Source organism: Rattus norvegicus, chromosome 20 (genome assembly GCF_036323735.1).
Source record: "Rattus norvegicus strain BN/NHsdMcwi chromosome 20, GRCr8, whole genome shotgun sequence".
NCBI classification, from domain to species: Eukaryota; Metazoa; Chordata; class Mammalia; order Rodentia; family Muridae; genus Rattus; species Rattus norvegicus.
Window position 1 is genome coordinate 17278786 of NC_086038.1, and position 12941 is coordinate 17291726.

Consider the following 12941-nt stretch of genomic DNA (forward strand, 5'->3'; position numbering starts at 1 on the left):
AAATAGAAAGGACCTTAATTCAAAGAGAATTTAGCATAAAAGTCATTTCAAGCTGTCAAAGGAAAGAAAGACTGAAGTGGAAATTTCTGGTTCTGTGATCCAGATTCACGTAATGTTTTGCTGAGGCAAGACCCCGAGAGGATATGTGATGTTTGGAGAAAGTATAAATAGGACTCAACACACAGTGATGGGGCCCTTGCATAATTAGCCTTGGAATACTTCCTTTTTTTTCTTTTTCTTTTCTTTTCTTTTCTTTTTTTTTTTTTGGTTCTTTTTTTCGGAGCTGGGGACCGAACCCAGGGCCTTGTGCTTCCTAGGTAAGCGCTCTACCACTGAGCTAAATCCCCAGCCCCTTCTTTTTCTTTTCTTTTCTTTATTTTTTTTTTTTTTGTTTGTTTGTTCTGTCCTCTTCACTTCATTAAGAGGCACAGCAGAGAACTCCTGGCAACCCTGGCTGGTTCTGGTCTTTCCTGCTGACCCGTGCCTATTTGATGGAAGCCTGGCTGTTTCTGCTGGATCGTGCCTCTAATACTGATTCAAGTTTGGTGACATTTTTGAACTGGACTGTTGGTATCCTGACACTACTGAACTGGACTGCTGGTATTCTGACAATGGAGATTGGAATCGTCCCAAAGAACTACTTCTAAACAGGCCCACATCCCCTTGTCCTATCTACTATCTTTTCTCCCCTACCTTTGGACAGTGGGGCTACAAAGGGGTTTGAAGGGTTTATGAACCCTTATTAAAGTAGGTTTTGAAAACTCTAAGTCTACAAAAGAGAAATCATTCAAAGGACGTTGCTGAAGTGACTGGGTAACCAGCCGGGGAAAAATCTTAGACCCTCTCTTATACAACACCGAAGATTAAATATAACAATTAACCCAAAGACAGTTCAGTAATGAAGAATTTTAAAGCAAGTTCCAGATTCATCCCCCTCCCAAGAGACTCTATAGTTTTGGAAGGTAGGACGATATTTTTAGATAAATTGTTTTCTAACAATATTTCTACATTAACATTTTTGTCTTTCTGGAAGATGATTTGTTAATTTGTTTATCATTACTTCCAATCGCACCCATATTCCTGTCAAAACGTTCTTCTTTTTTTCCAACACAATATTTTCACCAACTGTTTAGATATTTCACATCATGTACCTTGATCATGATCATTCCCAGTCCTCCCAGGTCTGTCCCCCAACCCTTGTGACATCACCCCCCCCAGAGAAGAAAAAGTAAGTCCAATTCATACTCCCCATATACTCTCTGGTACATGGTCAAACTCCCTGGCTGCCAGTCCCTTAAAGAAAACTGGTCCTTCCTGATCCGCAACCCCAACAGAAGCCATCCATCGTGGAGAGTTTCAGAGTCCTTATCACACTTTCTGCGAGTTCACTCTGATGGCTTTCTGTCTAGACTGTTACTTTTTTTAAGGAAGGAGTAGGGTAGGGATTGTCACGGAACTTTCTACGTCCCCCTTCCTCAGCTGAGTCCACAGTCATCTGAACCACGGCAAAGGTAGCTCCCTTGCCCTTCAGAGTCAGCGGGGAACATGATCACCGACTTCCACATGGTCTCCAGCACCAGCGCATGACAGACCTCGGCATGGTCTCCAGTGCTGGTACAGACCACGGACATCAACACAGCCCTCTGTCACAGCACGAACCATAAACACCACCATAGTCCTTGGCAGGCGCACAGACCAAGGACTTCTGCCTGGCCCTATGAATAACATTTTTATTTTTTTTATTTACTTATTCACTCATTAATTCATTCATTCACTTTTGAGATAGAGTTTCTCTGTGTAGCCCTGGCTGTCCTGGAAATTCTCTCTCTCTCTCTCTCTCTCTCTCTCGCTCTCTCTCGCTCTCTCTCTCTCTCACACACACACACACACATACACACACATACACACATACATAATACACACACACCACACATATAACACACACACACACCACATACATACCAAACATAAAGCACACCCACATACCACACACACCACACACACACACACACACGTACACACATACACACATACACACATACACACACATATACACACATACACGCACATACACACATACATAATACACACACCACACACATACACACACATATACACACATACACGCACATACACACATACATAATACACACACCACACACATACACATACATATACACACATACACGCACATACACACATACATAATACACACACCACACACATACACACACATATAACACACACACACCACATATATACCAGACATATAACACACCCACATACCACACACACCACACACACACACACACACACACACACACACACACACACACACACACACATGGTGGGGGATTTAAAAATCCAAGCAAGCAAACATGTACAAGACATGTATAAATGGAGCATCCAGCATATAAACCCAGTCAGGATTGCTGTGTTAACGATGTCAGTTCCCCCCCAGAGCAATCTCCCCACTTAACACAATTACAACCAAATCCCCATGGTTTCTCTCTGGACTCTGACAGGCTGATCTTAAAATTCATAGAAAACAATAAGGAATACTTTCATTCTGGTTGTTCACAGATGAAATCTCAGCCCCCGACAGTTGAGATGGAAGACAGGGTTTGAGGCTAACCTGGGCTACCTAGTGAGTTCTGAGCTAGCCTAGACTACACTGTGAGACCCTGTCTCGAAGAAATAAAGAATAAGCCAAACACAACTCGTTATGAAGCCAAAGCGATTGAAATGGCATGAACCAATGTGGTAATAATAAAGCCAGAGGCACAATAAGGATTTACAGAGCTTAAACAGTGACAGGACATACTGCCCACCCCAGGGAATATGCACTGTACGTGGCATGCAGAGCTTGAAGTCAGGGACAGACAGAGATCTAGGCTCACCAAAGACAAGGTTTTAGAGGAAAAAAAAAAACCCAAAAAACAAAACCAGCAAACAAACAAACAAAAGCCCAGACTACTTCAGTGACCTTAAAGAGAGAATTCTTACATAAGACTCTGGAAAAAACCACAAACTCAAAAGGGAGAGAGCTGATTGCGTAGATCCCTTGGGGACCTGATTACATGAATATTTAAAACTTTCATCTAATATGCATAATGTATAAAGAAGAATAAGGCTTAAAAAACAGAAGGGCTGGTGAGATGGCTCAGAGGGTGAAGGGGCTTGCCGCCAAGCCTGACAACCTGAGTTTAATCCCCCAGACCCAAGTGGTGGAGCCCCAGGAATGAGGCATTTTAAACAACAAAAAATGCACAAAGGAATTATGCATGCAGGAACACCTGAGCAGGTGGATGTTGCTTCCCTTCCTGAGGGACCAGGAAATGACTGATTTAAAAATGACAGTGAATGTGTCTGGTTATCAGAACAATCTAATCACATTGAGTTTTGTTTTCTTAAATTGTTTTCTAGCCAGGAGGGGGCGTGGCACACCTTTAATCCCAGCACTTAGGAGGCAGAAGCAGGTGGATTTCTGTGAGTTTGAGGCCAGCCTGGTTTTATCCCAGATTAGCCTAGGATTTACAGAGAAACCCTGTCTCTCAAAAAAAAAAGTCTTGTGTTTTTATAAATAAAAAATTTATACAATATATTCTGATCACAACTTCCTCTCCCTTATCTACCAGACTCCCCCTCCCCTATCAAACTTCCTTTTCTCTCTCTTTAGAAAACAGACACATTAAAAAAAAAATCAAATAAAGACTGGAGAGATGTTAAGAGCACTGACTGCTCTCCAGAGATCCTGAGTTCAAATCCCAGTAACCGCATGGTGGCTCACAACCATCTGTAATGGGATCTGTATGCCCTCTTCTGGTGTGTCTGAAGACACCTACAGTGTACTCATAGATAAAAATTAATAAAAAATTAAAAACAAAACAAATCAGAATAAAATAAAACAAACAAAGAAAACTCATGAAGAATTCACACACCCATGAACCATAACAAACCATAAATGCATTGAAAGACCCCGGCTTAGCAGCAGTAACGCCATTTTGCAAGGCTGTACTTAAGATGACTGGTTCAGGGAAAGGTTAGAACACTGAGTACACAGCGGCTGCCAAGCAGGATGTGTTTGGTTGAAGGCCTGGCAACAGGACGACTTCGGTTGAGCACCTGACAATGGAAAAAAAAGCCCCGGGAGAGGTCCCACACCCTGGTGGGGGGCCGAGTCAGTCCTTATGTTTCAGGAAGGTAGCTAAGAAACTTGCCCCCGGGCTGAACCCTTGGGGGGCCGAGTCAGCCGTTATGTTTCCGGAAGGTAGCTAGGAAACTTGCCCCCGGGCTAAACCCTTGCCATATTAGAATCCACCAATTATATCCCTGTAACCATGCATCTGCTTCTGTATGCTTGCTTCTGCTCCCCAAAATCCTATAAAAAGCCCATCCTTAGTTCCGTGGGGCGCGCCAGTCCCCCGAGTGACTGAAGCGCCCGCAGGTGCCTGTGCCTGTGTATCCCGACAATAAACCAAATCCTCTTGCTGATTGCATCCTGTGGTGTCTCGGTCTGGTCTTTGGAGTTGGAGGGTCTCCATCCTGAGGGAAAGTTCTCCCTGAGAGCTTTTCAGCATAAAATTGGAAACTGTAAGTTCCAATCAAAAGACCAGAAAGGTAAACCGTTCCCAAACAGAGCAGTATGAGACAATCATAGTAAATTTTGAACATGTATTGGAGCCATGGCTTGAGCCATTTAGCAGCATCGGGAGAAGGTGAAGACAGGTGGACTGTAAAATCCAGACACTTTACATCCAGAGTTTTGTCCACAAACCCCTTTGCTTGGGGCAGCAAAATGGCTCAGAGGGTAAAAGTGCTCATTGCGCTCATTGCAAAACCCGGATGACCTGATTGATCTCCACAACCCACGTAAAAGTGGAAGGGGAGAACCAACTTCACAAGGTTGTCCTGGGAAGAAGAGGCGCTCAGTTGTAAGATCCAGAAAGCGAAAGTCATTAATGATACTTTGTAGCAAAAGCCCGGACAATCAAAATCCCCACTGACCTGAGGTAGTTCAGCGGTTCTCAACATGTGGGTCACCACTCCTTTGGGGGTCCCATACCAGATATTCTGCATGTCAAATATTTGCATTATGATTCATAACAGCAGCAAAAGTACAACGATGACGTAGCAATGAAACTATCTGGTGGTTGAGGCCATCACAACATGAGGTAAGAAGATTGAAAACCGGGTTGGGGATTTAGCTCAGTGGTAGAGCACTTGCCTAGCAAGCGCAAGGTCCTGGGTTCGGTCCCCAGCTCCGAAAAAAAAAAAAAAAAGAAGATTGAAAACCACTGTGCTAGTGCATAAATTGTGCGTTGTCCACATAAAAGCGTCAAGCGTTTTAAAACATTTAATGGGCTCGTATGCATTCGTCGTGCAAGGGAAGAAACTGGCAAGTTGGTAAGTGTGGTATTTTAAAGTACACATTAAGGCTCAGTAATGTTATAGTCAATGATAATAGTTACACAGCTACATATTCATGTTCATGCTACAAAATTGTAAAAAATATACACAGAGCCCGGTCTGGTGGTGTAAGGTCCGTGGAGGTTGAGGCAGGAGGGTTGCAACTTTGGGAGTAGCCTGGGCTACATAGCAAAATCAGGTATTTAATAAATAAATAAATAAATAAATAAATAAATAGCATAAACACAAGGCTGGGGAGATAGTGTCTTAGTTGGGGTTTCATTGCTGTGAATGACCACAGGAACTCTTATAAAAGGAAAGCATTTAACTGGGGCTGGCTTACAGCCCAGAGGTTTATTCTGTTATTGTTATAGCAGGAAGCATGGTAGCCAGCAGGCAGACGTGGTGCTGGAAAAGGAGCTGAGGGTTCTACATCTGCATCCTCACTCCAGCAGCAGGAGGAGAGAGTGACACTGGGTGTGGCTTGAGCATTTGAAACCTCAAAGCCCATCCCCAGTGATAAAGTTCCACCATCAAGGCCACATCCACTCCAACAAAGCCACACCCACTCTATCAAGGCCACGCCCACTCTCACAAGGTCACACTCACTCCAAGACTGGACTTCCTACTAAGTGTCCCTGTGAGTCTGTGGGGACCATTTTCATTCAAACCACACCACAGATAAGATTGCGGGCTGCTTTTACAAAGGACCAGAGCGGGCTGGAGAGATGGCTCGGTGGTTTAAGAGCACTGACTGCTCTTCCAGAGGTCCTGAGTTCAAATCCCAGCAACCATGGCTCACAACCATCTGTAATGAGATCTGATGCTCTCTTCTTTGGGGGCGGGGGGTGTCTGAAGACGGCTACAGTATACTTATATATAATAAATAAATAAAGTCTAAAAACAAACAAACAAAACCCAAAAAAAACCCAAAGGACCAGAGTTCAGCTCCCCAGAATCCCTGCTCCATGACACGCAACACCCTGTAACTCCAACTCCAGCTCCAGAGCCTGACATCATCTTCTGGCCTTCAAGGGCACCTGCACTTACATACCCTAACCCCTGCACATTTATGTGTGTGATACAAACAGATAATAAATACATAAAGTTATAATAAATAAATACAATTTATTATTTATTCACTTTACATCTTGATCGCAGCCCCCCCCCTTCTCTCCTCCCAGTCCCACCCTCACAAATCCCTCTTCCCCTTATCCCCTCCCCTTGGAGAAGGGGACACCTCCCTTGGGTACCACCCCCTCCTGGGACATCAAGTCGCAGAAGAACTAAATAATCAATTATAAGTAATAAATATTTTTAAAAGGGGGGGGGTCACACAATACCGTGGTGTTGTGGAAATGGTTTATCGCTTGTATGATGTTTTGGGTTCCCAAAGGTCACCTCTGCCTGTAAGACGCTGAGGGTCCCTGCCCCCAGTTGGCTTTGATTGGTGAATAAAAGTAGCTGGCAGCAAGTTGCTGGGCAGGGAGACAGAGGCAGGACTTTAGATTACCCAGGCAAGGGAACCCAGGGAAGAAGAAAGATTGAGAATCTCCATGCTGAGGAAGCAGAAAGATCAGGTTAAGAGCTGGAGAAGCGATGAAAGGGCCTGGAAAGAGCGACCCCTCCCGCGACTGGGTCTGGGGTAGCAGAGATGGAATATAGACTTTAGTAAGTAATAATTCGGGAGTATCGGAGGGGAGGTGTTAGCGACACGGGAGTTTGGGAGTGGCCTAACCATTGCGCTGCTTAGGGCATATTAAAAATAAAGCACCATGTGTGCTTCTTTCTTTCGATAATTCAGAGCATTTTGGCGGGTGGCGAGGAATGCATGCAGCCCCGGGCGGGGGCGGTTTGAGTAGCGTTAATAATTAATACAACACCGTGGCATAGGGACAATCTCTTTAGAAAAAAGTATAGCGAGTAGAGCTTTATCTGCACATTAAATACCACACTCATATAAAATACATAATATATAAGGTATATAATATATTATAACATATATAAATATTAAGTATAGGTGGTGTGAATACAATTGGGGCACACAATTTCTTCACTTTCCAAATGTCTAAATATGTCATAATTTAAGGAGAGAGAGAAGTAGGTAACTTTAATCTCATGCATCACTGAAAACATTTTAATACAAACACACTGTTTCCTTTTTTTTTTACTTTTTTTTTTTTTGCAACCTCCCCTCCCCCGCCCCCCACCAGTGTTTCCTTTTTTAAATGAACTGTAACAGATACGAAATAAGGTACACGTTAACAGTGTGGCAAGTGCTGCTTGGGTATATGTGGTTTTATGTAAATTTTTAATCAGGTTAAACATCCTCTCCATCAGTTATTTCTCATGGTTAAAAAAAAAAACATACTTCTTTGTTCTGGCTTTTTGACGTCCTCAGCATATAGCTTCCACTCAAAGTCACTGTCCCTCAGACAGCACAGGAGGATGTCTCCCTCCTGTCTTTACTCTGGGATTTTGTTTGTTGTTTTAGTTTTGGTTAAGGTAGGGTTTCCAGGATGTGCTTAGTCCTGTTGCGACTTGCGTCCCAGGGCGGGGTGGTACCCAAGGGGGCCTTCCCCTTCTCCAAGGTGGGGGGAGAGGGTCATGGGAAGAGGGATCTGAGTCTGGGAGTGGGAGGACAGGAGGGAGGGAGGGGGCTGCTATCGGGATGTGGGATGTAAAGTGAGTATGTAAATAAATAGGCAGGCTGACAGACAGATAAAAAGGAACGGTCTTCCCAAGTGGCTCAGACTGGCTGTGGACTCGGGATTGTCCTGCCCCCTAGTGCTGGGTTACGGGAATGCATCGTTGTAAAGAGGAATCTGAAGACCTGCCCTTCTGCTTAGCTCCTGGTCTAAGCTCGCCTTCTGCCTCCAGTTCCTAGGAGAACTGTTTTTGATATCACATCCGAATGTTCTTCTGTACTTGGATGTGCCGAAGGGATTACTGGTCCGTACAATATTTTCGTTCTTAATCTTTTGAGGAACACACTTCTGTTATGTACCATGTCTGTACTAATTTACATTTTCACCAACGATGATCAAGAATCCATTTTCTTACCCTCGTCTTCGTCGTCGTCGTCGTCGTCCTCCTCCTCTTCCTCCTTTCTGTGTGTATGCATGTGTGCATGTGTATGCGTGTGTCCGTGTGTGCGTGCGTGTGTGTGTGTGTGTTACTAGTTATTGAACACATGCTAAAGTAGAGCTCCATTGGGTGAATGGAAGAAACTGTGACGCCCACCCACCAGGGAAGTAAAGAAGAATGAAATCCTGCCAGTTACAAGAAAGTAATGGGGCTGGATAACGTCATGTTAAGTACAGTAAAGAGTATTTTCTCTCATGTGCAGAATCTAGATTCAAGCACTCGCGCGCGCGCGCACACACACACACACACACACACACACACTGTGCAAGTAGAGGGGGTTTTTACGAGGTGGAGGAAGAAGTCTAAAGGAAAGGGTAGGGGTACTAGAGAGGGTAATGGGAGTATAAAAAAGACAAAATCCAGGGGCTGGTGATATGGCTTAGCGGTTAAGAGCACTGACTGCTCTTCCAGAGGTCCTGAGTTCAACTCCCAGCAACCACATGGTGGTTCACAACCATCTGTAGTGGGATCCGATGCCCTCTTCTGGTGTGTCTGAAGACAGTGACAGTGTACTCATATAAATAAATAAGTCTTTTAAAAAAGAGAAAGGAGGGGGAGGGGAATAAAAAATTTTTTTAAAAAAAGGAAAGTTCATCATTTTTATATCTAGATTTACGTCTACATACCTCTATGACAAAACAGAGGAGGGGCTATTTGTGGGGAGAAAAGGGTCCATCCAGCCACAGGAGAGAGGTACAGAGGAAGACAGTGTGGCTGACCAGTAAGAGTGATACTATAGGGGCTGGGGATTTAGCTCAGTGGTTAGAGTGCTTGCCTAGGAAGCGCAAGGCCCTGGGTTCGGTCCCCAGCTCCGAAAAAAAGAACCAAAAAAAAAAAAAAAAAGAGTGATACTATAGTAAAACCTAGTATTGGCAAGGGATTCCCAAGGCTCACCCTCCCGGAGGCTCTGGGGGCAGTCAGTGTTGCTGGGAGAGGGCGATGTTCCTGACCCAAGTCCTGGAAACAGTGCAACTCACTGAGTGGTGAGAAGGTGAAGAAAGGATGAGATGAGAGTAGAGGGGGGACTAGTTAGGGACAGAAAGAAGGCTGGCAGGAGGAAGGAGACCAGAGTCGGGAATATGTATATATATATATATATATATATGTGTGTGTGTATTTGTGCATATATGCCATATATGTATTTGCATATGTATTTGCATATATATTTGTCCTATATATATTTGCCATATATCACCATAATGAAACCCATTATTGTGAATAATTATTAAATGTTAGCAAAACATTTACACATACTTACACAATAAAGTCTTTGTTGTAAAATGAATACTTTCAAAACAGGAAGGAGCGATGCGAACCATCCTTTATCAGAGGAAAACAGAACCATTGAAGCAACACAGTAGGGAACTGAATTATAAACCCAGAGAACATACACATTCCTAAACCTAAACGAAGAAAGCTGTCCTTTCCCCAGCGTGAGTCCCTTAGCACCTTCACCAAAAATCAGCTGACACTCAGGTACGGTGACACCCACAACACTTGGGAGGCAGAGGCAGGAGGAGCAGGTGTTCAAGGCTAGCCTCGGCTACAGAGTGAGTTCAAACTCACTCTGAGTTACGTGAGAGCCTGTCTCAAAAAAAGAAAAAAGGAAATGCTCTCCGTTGTAGAAGAGAACATGTCCTTGTCTTCTCTTCTGCCCCACTAATCTGGGTCTTTTTTTATTGTGATACTACTCTGTTATGATTGCTATGACTTTGTAACATGTTCTCAGGACGGGATTCTAACGCCGTCCACTCTGTCATGAGTCATGTGACTGGCTTTTATCCCCATAAAGATTACAACTGTTATTCCTACTTCTGTGGAGAATTTATCTCGCCAAATCTGCAGCTCAGGGAACATTTTAATATGATTAATTCTACAAAACAAAATGTCTTTCAATTGGTGTGTATGTGTATGGATGTGTGTGTGTATGTTTGTATAGGTCTATGTGTGTGTGTATATGTGTGTGCATATATGTGTTATGTATGTGTATATATACATATTTGCTTATATATACATATAGTATATGTATATGTGGGTATGTCTCTGTGTGTATGTATGTGCATGTATGTATTTGCATATTTGCTTATATATACATATAGTATATGTATATATGGGTGTGTATGTCTCTGTGTGTATGTATGTGCATGTATGTATATATGTGTATATGTATATAGATATTTGCATATATATGTATGTATATGTGAGTGTGCATGTCTCTGTATGTATGTATGTGTGTGCAAGTATGTGTATATGTATATACATATTTGTATATATATATACGTGTATGTAAGTGTGAATGTTTGTAGGTGTATACATCTGTGTATGTCTGCATGAAACGTCTCACTTCTTTGGTTAAATATATTCCCAGGCACTTGTTTTCCTTGTGCCTACGGTAAGAGGTTTGCATTCTTGATTCTTTTTTCAGATAATTCACTATTACACGGGAATACTGGCAAAACCACTGCTGTAGTGGGGTGTGATTTTATACCTGGCTACTTTCTATACTCAGCTGTCAGTTCTAATGGCTTTTAAGTGGCATCTTTGGTGTTTCTATATATAAGATTATGACACATGATGCCTCCACTCAGATTCTCGCTGAGCCAAGCCTCCACCCTCACCGTGAGCTAATGCCCAAAGTTTGCTGTGGAGATCTGGCGGCTAAGAGAAGGAAATCCTGCAACTGTGAACTGCACAGTTGAGTTCTAGAAGACAAGACATGGTAGGACACATCTTTCCTTGTGACTTTTCTTTGATCCCTAAGGCTGTGAAATCGGAGGAGCTGTGAACAAGAAGACAGGCAGGCATTATCCTGTAGGTGGAGCTGTGCAGTCCGGAAGCTAAATTTCACAGTGAAAGGTTAGCTTTCTTTGAGGTTACTTCCACAGGAGTTTGCAGTGCTGGCATTGCTGTTAGCTCTGACCCAGCTCAATCCAGGACGCAGTCCTTCTATACCCACCAAACAAGTGAACTTCGGAGAAGTTAAGTAACGCATCTAGTTTCCCCAGCTGCTTCGGAGCTGATTGGGAGCTGAATTCAATTCTCTCTGACTCCAAAAATTGAACTTTTTTTTTTTTTTTGGTTCTTTTTTTCAGAGCTGGGGACCGAACCCAGGGCCTTGCGCTTCCTAGGCAAGCGCTCTACCACTGAGCTAAATCCCCAACCCCAAAAATTGAACTTCTTAGAGTTTCTTTTTTCACTCATTGCTAGACAAAGACGAATGCCGGAGGAAAGAAAGCATCTTCCGCTGAGGGTGAGGCGAACTAGTGAGATGGGAGCTAAGAGCAAACACAGCAAAGGGAAGAAACCTGCTGTTAGCATTTTGTCTAAGCTCCGCCCCACAGTTACCTGGCAACGCTCAGGTGTGCCTGACTCACTATAAGAGGCTGCTTGCCCCCTCTGCTCTCTAGCTCTTCCCTGCCTGCTCCTGTTCCTGCTCTGTCCTCTCGCCCCTTCCCCCTTTCTCCCCATTCCCTTCCCTCTTCTCTCAACATGTGCTGATGGAGGTCCTCTACTCCTCCTCTCCTCTCCTCCCCTCTCCTCTCCTCTCCCCTCCCCTCTCCTCTCCTCCCCCTCTCCTCTTTTGTGGCTGGTCCCTCAGGGGAAGGGATGCCTCAGCATGGGCCCGCAGATGCACCCCCTTCCCCACACCTCCACCAAAACATATTCCTCCCCTCTCTTTATCTTAAAAAAAAACAAAAACACAAAAAAACAAAACAACAAAAAAAAAAAAAGACATCAACACCATCGAGGGGGATGGAAAACAGAGAGTTGGAAGGGGACTGTTTGCTTTAGGTTCTGTTTTTAAGTTCTCGTGTATATATATAGGCACATGTATGTGTGCAGGTGCACAAGCATTCCTGTGAAATCGAAGACTGACAACAGGTGTCTTCCTTTATTGTCTCTACTTAGTTATTTTTATTGATATGTGGTTTTTAAAGTTATTATTTATATGTGTATGGGTACTTGCTGGCATGTATGCCTGTGAACCATGTGTGTGCCCGGTAGCTGATGAAGCCACAGCAGAGTGTCCAATCTCCCGGGACTAACTGGAATTACAGATAGTTGTGAGCCGCCATGAGGGTGCAGGGAGTTCTAACTGGGTTCTCTGGAAGAGCCGGGTCTTAACCATTGAGCCATCCCTCCAGCACCAGTCCACCTACCTTAGTTTTGTTTGATTAGAGGCAGCATACCCAGAGCTCACCAGCTGGCTCATCTGACTGGCTAGCGAGCTCCATGGATGCAACCCGTGTCTGCCTCCTCTGTGCTAAGGGGTTCAGCCACCCACTACCACACCCAGGGATCTGAGCTCAGGTTCTCTTGTTTGTACCGCAGACATTGCCAATGGAGGAGTTCCTTTAGCGTTGACTGGTGGTGGGGATTTGAAT